This window comes from Aphelocoma coerulescens, unplaced genomic scaffold (genome assembly GCF_041296385.1).
Source record: "Aphelocoma coerulescens isolate FSJ_1873_10779 unplaced genomic scaffold, UR_Acoe_1.0 HiC_scaffold_55, whole genome shotgun sequence".
NCBI classification, from domain to species: Eukaryota; Metazoa; Chordata; class Aves; order Passeriformes; family Corvidae; genus Aphelocoma; species Aphelocoma coerulescens.
Window position 1 is genome coordinate 3,028,963 of NW_027183894.1, and position 11,086 is coordinate 3,040,048.

Consider the following 11,086-nt stretch of genomic DNA (forward strand, 5'->3'; position numbering starts at 1 on the left):
GGGAAAGATTCTCGGCTTCGGCTAGCACAGAGAACTTTGCTGGGACAATACATGTGTTTTATTATCCTTTCTCGCAAGAAGACTATGGTGCTTCTTTGGAACTGTTGGCCAGTGTAAGGCTAATCCAGCAAGTGCTTCTCTCCTGACACATTTCTCTGAGCGAGAGCTTCGGCGGACAGTTGGGCTCTGCGAAGCAGAAAGTCTGTGCTTGCACGTAGCGCTGAGGAGAATCTGTGCACAGCGCGCTCTGGATGCGTGCAGTACACACACTAAAGAGAGCCAAAGCTCAATGTCTCAGTTCTGTCCAGCGCCGGAAATTGAGAAGAACGCAGCCCCAGAGCTCTGGGCTGGAGTGTGCGATGGTTATGAGCTGTGCCGCTCTTCTGCGTGTCTACTGCACGCATCCATAGTGTACAGTGCAAGGATTTTCCTCAGCTCTCGCTCAGCGAAATGCATTAGAAGGGAAGCACATGCTAGATTAGCCATTCGTTAGCCCACGCTTTCAGTAGAGCACCACAATCTGGGCGACGAGGAAAAGCAAAGAAGAACATCTTTTCGTCTTTGCACGATCTTCTCTGCGAGACATCTCTCCACGTCTTTGCTTCCTGCAAGGCTGTAAGGTGCGCGGTGGTACTTGGAAGGGAGAAGGCAGGTGCAGAGAGCACCGCGATCTGACGGCGCTCTGCAGGCTGTAAAGGAAAGAAAGCTACCACTTGAATATGGTGCAAATACCAATTTCCACGCGTCGCGGGTAAGCTCCGGGTAAGCTTGGTGACCTAAAACTGGGCGCTGAGTGAGACGTAACCGAGAATCTTTCCCTTTGCATTCCGGCTCCAACGCAAACAGAATGTGATGCTACTTAGCGCTGCGAAGGAAAGTGCATAGCCCTGGTGTGTTTGGGAAGAATCAGCAGCCTGGAGCGTTTTTCTGGAGCCTTTCTCCGCTGGCACCGTGCTCTCTGGGCGAGAAGTAGACGACGCTTCGACTCCGGCAGAATGAAAGCGCGACATGGTACGAAGAGCATTAAAGAATGAGAGCAGAGCACCGAGCTGGTGTGTGCATCGCACAGGCTGCAAGAGGAAGCCTGGCTGTCACTCGCTTGTTTCCGGATTCACGTTAGCGTTTTAAAACAGAAAGTTCCACTTGCAGCTACTTGTGCTGCTGCCTATTTCTCTTCCAGCGTTCCCTGGGAGGAATTGTGCCGAGCTTTATGCTTCGAGATGCAGAGATAACAGTGGTAGATGCGGCGGAGAATGGAAATACAGAGCACAGCGGACAGTTTATGGTGCTTTACGTGAGGCAAGGGAAAGTGCAGCCCGGCAGTGCTTTTTACTTCTGGAGCATTTTGCTTTGGTAGCAGCTGCTGCAAGTGGGCAACGGAGCTGCGAGAGTGAATAACGTGACGGCACGTCTATCTGAGAAGGAAGCTCCCGAGCCGCAGTGTGTTGTGCTCAGTTTCAAGGCTGCTTGGAGGAGGGGGGTACTTGAAGAACGCCGTCTATCTGGACGCGTCCTACTGCGTGTGCTCCAGCTGCATGGACGCTGCAGCATTGAAGGTGTAGGATACTGCTTCTGGCCAGGTAGTGTGATGAATGGAAACGGCTGCGCCTTACTTTGTGAAGCAGCCAGAGCATTCTCAGCTGAATCTGCTTATGAAGCAGCTTTTGGCTGGACATTTGAAATTCGGTCCACTGAGTACGTTAACGCGGTGCCCAGTTGCTTCGTTCTTTGCCTTCTGCGGTCTGGACAAAACTGAAGCCCAGCGATGGCTTTGCGTTTTGGCGCTCTTCAGCGCGAACACTGCACGCATCCACAGTGTGCTGTGCACGGATTTTCCTCAGCTCGACGTACAATCATTTTCTTGCTGTTTCCAGAGTCTAAACTCTTCGTGAAACTCTCGCTCAGCGAGATGCGTCAGGAATGAGGCACTTGCTGGATGAGCTTTTCGCTAGCCAAGACTTTCAATACAGCACCACAATTCAGGCAAGAAGCAGGAGAAAGGAAGATCATCCTTTCGTCCTTCCACGTTCTTCTCTGCGAGATGACTACCCGTGTCTTTGCTTCCTGCAAGGCTGTAAGAGGCGCGGTAGTACTTAGAACTGAGAAGGCAGGTGCAGAGAGCACGGCGGTCTGACGGTGCTCTGCAGGCTGTAAAGGAAAGACGGCAGCCACTTGAATGTGGTGCAAACACAAGTTTCCACGCGTCGAGGGCAAGCTCTGGGCGTGCTGGTTGACCTAAAACTGTTCTCTGGGCGGGACATAGCAGAGAATCTTTCCCTTTCCATTTGGACGACAAGAAAGACCGAAAGTGCTGCTGTATGTCGCTGCGAGGGAAAGTGCATAGACCAGGCGTGTGTCGGCAGAAGCAGTCGGCTGGGGCATTTCGCTGCCGGCACCGTGCTCTCTGGGCGAGAAGTAGACGACGCTTCGACTCCGGCTGAATGAAAGAGCGACATGGGTACTAAAGAGGCCGAACGAAGGCGCAGAGCACCGGACTCGTGTCCGCAGCGTACAAACTGAGAAAGGAGCGTGGCTAGCACTCGCCTGCCTGCCCAATTCACGTTAGCATTGAGAAGGAGGAAGTTCAACGACAACTACTTCCTTGTGCTACTACTTATCCTTCTTCCAACCATCCTTGGAAACTTTGGCGCTTAACTTTAGGCTTCGAGATGCAGCAAACACAGTGGTCGCTTCCAAGGAGAGGGGAAGTAGAGAGTGCAGCGGGGAGTTTAGGTGGCTTTACGTAAGGCAAGGGGAAGGTGCAGCCCAGCATTGGCTTTTTCTTCTAGTTCTTTTCTTCAGGAGAGCAGCTAGCAAGCAGGCTGCGAGAGGCAACAATGGGATGGCTCGTCTGTCGGAGAAGCCGCAGTCTACAGTGCTGCAGACTGCTGTGCACAGTTTTAATGCTGCTGTAAGTACACGGTACTTTTGGAACGTCTTCTCTCCTGACTCTCCCATCTCTGGGAGCTCTAGCTGCTTGAACCTGGCCACACTGAAGGTGTGTGGACGTGGTCGCGCTGCGAGTATCAAGTCTTCCAGAGAAGAGGGATAGTCAAGAAATGCTTTCTCACCTGGCCTATCTCTCAGTCCGAACTGTGGCTGCAAACGCTGCGCTGCAAGGGTGGACTTACCCACTTGGAGAGAATGTGATGATGCTCTAGATATAGTTGCGAAGGAAAGTGCTGCTCACTGGAATGTTTCGCCTAGTTCACAGACTTTAAAAGGACTAGGAAGGCCAACGCCTTGTTCTAGCACTTGTTCTCTGCGTGCAGCTGCTGGATGTTTGGAAGGGCTTTGGGATCCGCCAGAGGTGGAGGGTAGGATGCTACAGAGAGCTTGAAGGAAAGTGCCTATCTCCAGGGCCTTTGATGCAGTTCAGCGGGTGCGAGTGGCATGTTGAGCATGTTCATGATGGCACAGAAAAGGTTCTGAAAGAAAGAGGCCGTGCTGAAACTGCCTTTACTTTTGCCGCGTAGAAACTGCTCAGCCAACAATGAAAAGATTCGTCTTGCTTCCCCGCTACGCGCAGGGTTACATCCTTTTATGTCTCCAAGAGGCAGCATGCACAGCGGAGCTCTTCCACCAACTGCTTCCACACGACTGGGGCCGCGCCAGCCAAGCGCTTTTTGCCGGGCACTGTCAGCGCTCATGGAAACAACCACACGACGGCGCTGCAGACTTGCAAAAGAAGGCCAAGCACCTGGCCCAGCTCGAAACCACCCCAAGGGCAGACAGAGGCAACTTGCAAACGGCCCTGCTCTCAAATCAACGGTGTCAGGACAAAAAGGTTGCCCTCATCTTCCCCTTCCAAGAGCACACTCTTCTTTACACCACACCTCTTTGGCCCAAACAAATCTTTTCCCTCTCGCAGATTCCGCCCACCAACTTGAAACCATCTGGCAAAAACAGGGCTCAAAACAGTGCCAGCTGAGGAAGATCTTGCTGCCTACAACTTCACCTGCACCCCTCAAACTAGCAGCACACACGCTGTTCTCAGCACTCTCCTTCTCAGCTCTAGGTACCATCCTAAGCCTTCCCTCTCCCAGAGTCAGGATCCAAAGGCAACGGCACCAGGGACTGCTCACACACTGAAGGCACCAGGACAAATAGCTTAAGAGCTTGGCCTTTGCATTCCCACTGACAGCTCAACAGCTCGAACCCAGAGAGAGCTCTGCCTGTTGGGAAAAGCCTTTAAAATCCCTAGGAGTACCTGATGTGCACATCCAAACCTGCCTTCCTTGCCAAAGAGAGCAACTACAAGCCCATCTCCAAAGAAACGGCATCCCCTCCTGCAAAATACAACACATCCAGCGACTGATCCGCCTCCAGTATTGAATATGTCCAACAATTGCCCCCACACGCACAGGGGCCAGAAGAGAAATGTCTTGCTGGACTATTCCTCCCCACAGTACCTTAACATCTGCTCCAGCAACACTGGCACTATGTCCTTGCCTTCCCAAGGAAAGGCACTCCGAGTCTCTTGGCCTTGCCTTGTCTAGTTCTTCTTAAGGTACCCTTGCTCTGCTTCCTTTGCCTACGTCTGCCTTGCCTCGCACTGCCTACAACTTGCTGGCTTTGCTTTGCCCGGCCTACCACTCTTTCCCTTGCCTTCCATGCAGGCAAGGCGCTGCAAACCGAGTGCAGGCAATTGTGGGCAAGTCAAGGGAGAGGTAGGCAAGGCCAGAGCAGTGAGGGGAAAGCAAATGGAGTGGTAGACAAGAGAAGGTCCAGAAGTTAGAGGCAAGGCTGGCTGTAGGAAGGAAGGGCCACTGATGGGAAGGCCAGGCAGAAACAGGAAGGGCTCAGCAAGCCAAGGCCCTGGAGGAAAACAGTAGGCAGGTCATGTGCTGGGCATGGCCGTGCAAAGGAATGCAAGGCTCCAGAGGGCTAGCAGGGCAAGGCAAGGCAACTGTTGTGTTGCCAAGGCAAGGCCAGGCAAGGCAGGTGAGAAGTACATTCAAGGACTGCTGGTACACAAAAGTGGCCAGGACCAAGTGCTCTGTGTGGCCTTGATCCCGCGTGGGTCATCTCTCCTCTGTACCTAAAAGACTTGAGCTACCTGCTTTCCCTTGTATGCAAAAGAACTCTCTTTCTGGTCCCCGAGCTCAAGGGCAAAATGTGAATTGCCCCTCCAAGGTTCAAGACATGCAAGGATTGCTCCCAGACAAAGGCTGCCCACAGAGATGAGTGTGGCAACATGCGTCCTCCCCTGGTCTTCCTCTCATGGGATCCTGAAACACCGGAGATGCTTGAGAGCTTTGAGATTCCTCGGAGGAGCAGAAAGGGCAGGGCAAGGCCCAGAAATGTCATTGAAAAGGGGTGTTGAATTCCAGGTGGGGGAGGGGTGAGCAAGGTCATGCAAGGCAAGGGAGGGGTTCAAGGGCAAGGCAAGGCAAGTGGTGGCTTTGCGAGGCGAGGCAAGGCAATGAGGGTCCTAGAAGGAAAAGGAAAGATGAGGCCAGACCTAGACGAATGTGAAAGGAAGTCAGGTGGGGGATGGGTGAGCAAGTCAGTGCAAGGCAGGGGAGAAAAGGCAGGTTGAGGGAAGGCTACAGAGGAGGCAGCAAGGAAATGCAAGGCATGGGGAAGCATGCGAGGAGTGGGTGCTGCCAGCCGGTGGGGATGGCAGGGGCGGGGCCACTGCAAGTAGCATGGTGGGGATGTGGAGGGGGTGTTAGTGTGCGGGAGGTGTGTGTGTGTGTGTGTGTGCAGTGGAGTGCAGGGTAAGTGCAGGTGTGTGTGTGCGTATACGGGGGTTTTGTGCCAGGTGCTGTGCCGGGGAGAGCCGTTCCACCGCAAGGAAGGTGTGGGCGTGAAAGGAGTAAGATAGATGTGTCTTTACAAAGAGACCGTGTGAATCTCTCCTTAGACAAGGCTAGGAATTTACAGGGGGGGAAGTAACAGAAGAAAGTATTCGTTCTAGAAACTGTTACTAATCAACAGAGACTGTTGCTCAGCCAAGGCCCTGCTAAATTCCTGAACCTAGAGCAAGGCAGCAAAGACTTCCCAGCATTAGGAATAGTTTGGTTTTCTTCCTTTTCCATTCCAAAAGGGGAGTGCATATTAGAGGGGGGCGTAGAGTAGGCAGTTCCGGAAGTCTGTAATTCCCGAGTACCTCAGAGGGTGCTGTTGCCAGGAACTTAACATCAGAAGGGGGCTGCTTCCCGCAATCATTTGAGAGACTCCATGGCAAAAGCCCCATGGCCTCTCCCTGGAGTTGAAGAATGTTACAGGACTCCTCTGTCTCCTTTTTGGTGGATGAAGAAACTCAGAAAGCCACACTTCTGCCAGAACTCTCCAAGATGCCCCCTTTGCTCCCCGTGACTCCATCACTGCCCAGGAAGCTGTCTTTTCTACCACAGCAGTTTGACATACAGTTAAAAGTCGTGTGGCAGAGAAAAAAGGCAAGAATTGGTTTCCAAGGGATGGCAAACAAGAGATACCAGAACCTTTGGCCCTACCAATATTAAAGCAACTCCATTAAGAGAGTTCTTGCACTTCCTGAGGATTGGCAGAAGCCTATCTCATGATGTATGTTGCTGGGGGTCTTTTTAGACTGGCAAAAGGAGCTGTTGAAGGTTGCTTGATCTGTGCTAAAGCCAACAGCCAAGTTACAAAGTAACTTGCTAGAGGAGGGAGGCCTTGGGCTGCATGGCCCTTCCAAAGATGCCAGGTGGATTTTCCGGAGATGCCCCAAGTGGCAAGGCTTAATATCTTCTGGTAATCGTATGTCAGCTAGCAAGGTGGCCAGAAGTATTTCCAACTACTTCAGTAATGACAGGATCAGTTCTTAAGGCATTTTTGGAACAAATCATTCCAAGATACAGCATTGTAGAAGCAATAGATTCAGATAGGGGAACTCATTTTGCAGGAAAGATCCTTCAAGGGGTTTTGGCTTCTTTAGGAACACAATGGAACCTCCATAGGCCCTGGCACCCCCAGAGCTCGGCTCGGGTAGAAAACAATGAAGAGAGAAATAAACACCTTTTGAAGCTGGTAATAGAAACCAAGATGCCATGGGTAGGGCTTTGGACATTGGCTTTGGTGAGAATGAGGGCCCAACCCAGAAGAGAGATTCAGTTATCTCCCTTTCAATCGTTGTTTGCAATTGCCCTCCTGGTAAGTCTCCACCCAGTGGGGGGGGTAGAGGCAAGTGATGCATTTTAAAACCATCTGTGGCCAGGATCCTGCTTCTTGTGAAACCCCTTCAACAGGAAACTCAGCTGGCGCAAGCCCGGCCTTTGGACTTTGCTGCTTTTAACATCCAACCAGGAGATTGAGTCCTAATTAAGGAGTAGAAAGAAGCGCCAGTGCTGGTGAAATGGTGTGGCCCATTCCAAGTGTCACTGACGACAGAAAACAGCCGTCAAGTAAGCTGAACACAGGTGAACCCGTCACTCTCGGGTCAAGGTCTCTGAAGCCTCAGAGATTTGCACATCTCAGCTGGAGGAGAAGGCCGGGAGGCCGTGACTGACACTCTGCAGGAGTGGGCCGGAGCAGTAGGCAGTGCTTCGACATCGGAAGAAGCCCCGCAGTCCTACCTTCAGACCGTCTGCTGAAATAGACTGTAAAGGCATCCCTCCTCTAGAATCTCCACTCACTTGGGGGCTAATACTTGTGGCCATTTTGTTACGTTAAGTGGTTTCTGTGTCTTCAATTGCCACAGGTGCTGCAGAAGACAACGGGAAAATTAGACTAGCTAATTAGATGACACTATTAAAACATTTTCCTTACTAATTCTACTTTGATATGGTCAGCTGAGTTTAGGCCAGGAGTGGGAGAATCAATTTGCAGCCTTAGGAGAAGAAGTAGCAAAAGTTTTTAACCTTAGCAATTGCTGGCTCTGTGGAAGGCCAGGAGGATCTGAAGAGTGGCCATAGTTGGCTAGCCCAGCTGAACCTAAATGGTGGGTCAATGTGAGGGCCACAGTGGGATGGGATTTGGGGCCAAAGAAGGAAGTTCATGGCCACTTCATTCTTCTCCAACAGGCACTTATTGCCTAAATAGGATAGGGCGTGTCTATGTAGGAAAAGGCAATTGTCAATTGACTTTCCCTCTGGGCTTGAACAACTGGGTTTGGACCCCCAATTGCCCTCCTTCCAATTGTTCCAAATATCAAGGCAAATGCAATCAAATACCTGTTCGGCTCACTAACAGTAGCTGCGTAAGGCGTTCTTATCACACTTACCAAAAATATTTGGAAGCCTGTAAAGCAATGGGGAGGGACAAGGGGTTTTTTTGACCACCTGTTTTTGAGCAGTCCCCACAAAAATTCCACAAGTAGAAGACATGTTGTTTGTGATTATCAGTGGGAATGGCCACACCGGATTGGAACTCAAAGCCTTTTAGTGAGTTCTGCTCCAAATCCAACCAAGCAGCTTGCAGATGTAAATGTAGGTGGGAACCCTGTGCGGGAGCTTGGAAATGCAAATGCTGGGACCCTTATGGTGGGGCAACTCTTGTTGGAGGACCGTTAGGCCCGGGAATCCTGCTGTATTTTGAGCCACCAATTGATGACCATGGGTAGGTTCCTTTGCTAATGGAACACGGGCTTTGAAAGGACAGTATTGGATTTGTGGCCAACATGCTTAGCTCAGGTTACCTCCAAACTGGTCAGGGATATGGTATATTTAGTAGACTGTTGTTCTTTTTGCTACTACAAGTTCTGGGAAATCGCTTAGGAATCAAAATCTGTGATGATTTAATTAGAGAAAAGCAGTCAGCTGATGCAGCCCTGGCTGGAGGGAGCACCCCAAAACGGGGAAATGATGAACGGCCAACAGAACAAGTTACCCAACACGATGGACCAGCCCCTTGGAAACCTAAGGAATTAATCCCAGATGCCTGGGAACCCATTTATCATTTGAAGGAGATAATTAGGTTACAAGCTGTCTCGGAAATAATTACCAACCAGCCAGCCACAGCGCTTGACCTTTTTGCTGAGCAACCCACTTAAATGAGGAAAGTGGTATTTCAACATTGGATGGTATTAGATTATCTGTTGGCAGAAGAAGGAGGAGTTTGTGGGAAATTAAATGACTCGAGCTGCTGTTTGCAAGCAGATGACAGCGGAAAAGTGGTCAAACAAATAACAAAGGAAATAACGTCAGCTCGTGGACCTGTCCAAATGTTGAAAGGATGGGAATGGGACATATTTTCATAGTTAACTGGCCAGCTATGGGCTAAATGAATACGATTTCTCCTCTTATATGCTATCGCAATTCTCATCTTTTTACCATGTGTGACACCATGCTGGCGGCAGCTCTTTCAGCAGGTGCTCAAGGGGATGCCGCTAGCAGCCATGCCTATCTGATCCAGAAATGACTACAAAAGGACAGAAAAGGATGTCACTGCAAATAATAGCAAAACCCAAGAAGACTCCAGAAGAAAAAATTAAATCCATGGTAATTAAGGTTTGTAAAGACAAATACAGAGCAAATAAAAAGAGGAGGGATTAAAAGGAATGAGATGGATGAGTCTTTACAAAGAGACCGTGTGAATCGGCCTGTAGACAAGGCTAGGAAGTTATGGCTAGTGAAGTAACAGAAGAAACTAGGAGTTCTCTAGAACTGTTACTAATCATCAGAGACTGTTGATTAATCAAGGCCGTGTTAAATTCCTGAACCTAGAGCAAGGCAACAAAGACTTAAGAGCATTAGGAATGGGGTTCTTATCTTTCTTCTCGATGCCAAGAGGGGGGTGCATATTAGAGGGGGGCGCATAGAGTAGGCAGTTCCGGAAGTCTGTATCTCCCGAATACCTCAGCCAGTGGGGAAAAGGAAGAGGGTGCTGTGGCCGGGAACTTGGCATCAAAAGGGGGCTGCATCCCGCAACCGTTTGACAGACGCCATGGGAAAAGCCCCATGGACTCTCCCTGTAGTCGAAGAATGTTGCAGGACTCCTCTGTCTCCTTTTCGGATATAAACCTCAGGCATCGTGGATTAATTTTCCCTAACGGCAGCGACCTGCCGCGTGGTCTCCGTGCTCCTCTCCAGCCCCCCGGGACGTGTAAAATAGTTCCCAGCGGCTCCCACCGCGCGTTGCAGACGGCTGCGCGGCCCCAGGGCTGCCCGCAGTGCTCCCCTGCCCCGCCAGGGCTGCCCGCGGGCTGCGGAGCCGCCTCGCCACCGGCGCGGCCAGGGCTGGGGCCCTTCTCGACAGCAGCCGAGGGGCTGCGGAGCGGGCGGCTGCCGGACGATCAGCTATTTTATGCCGCGCGGTGCTGCCGCCTCCATCTAGCTCTCCATCACGCCGCCGCCCGCCGCCCGCCTGGCGCGCTCACGCTCGGCCGCGCTCGCCGCCCGCCCAGCCTCGCCGGAAGCTCTCCCGCCCGGGCTGTGCCCCGGCTCCGCCGGCAGCTCGGCAGGGCCCGGCCGCACGCGTGCTGCGTGGCTCGGAGCAGCCGCGTTGCGCCGCAGGCGACGGGGAAGGCGGGGCGGGCCGGCGCCATCGTGGTAGCGCGAGGAGAGGAGCGCCCGGGCGGGGCGGCGAGCGGCGCGGCGGTGAGCGCTTCTGCTTCCTGTCGCTCGGCGGCCGCCCACGGCAGGTGCCGTGTGAGCCCGCGGAGCGGCGGGGCCGGCCGGGCGGTGCGCGGCGAGGCTTTCGGCCAGCGGCGACCACAGCGAGAGGCTGCTGGCACTGCCCGTGCCGGTGGAGAGAGCGGGGATCCGAGGCCGGCCTTCCCCGGGCGACGAGGGGAGGCCGCCTTTGCCGCGCTGCCCTCCGTGCAGCATGTGGCCGATTCCGGCGAACCCGGGGTCTCCGCAGCGGCGCGGGCGGGAGGGAGTGGGGAGCGCGCTCGGTGCCGTGCCGGCCGCTCCCGGCCAGCGCTGCGCTGCGCCGAGGCGTTTTCCCGCCCGTCCTGGGAAGGACATAAGCGACACCGTAGTTGGAGCTTAGCTGTCAGGGGGAACAACTTCTCTCTGTGAAAAACGAAGTTCACTCTCCTGTGAGAATTTAAAGGGGTTTAATATAAAGACAATAAGAGACACATCAAATAAAGCAACGGGGTAACAGCCAGTTGCCTTGGCGCTCTGCCAAGAGCACACCTGATGCCAGAGGTCAGTCCTTTTTATACCGTTTTTAC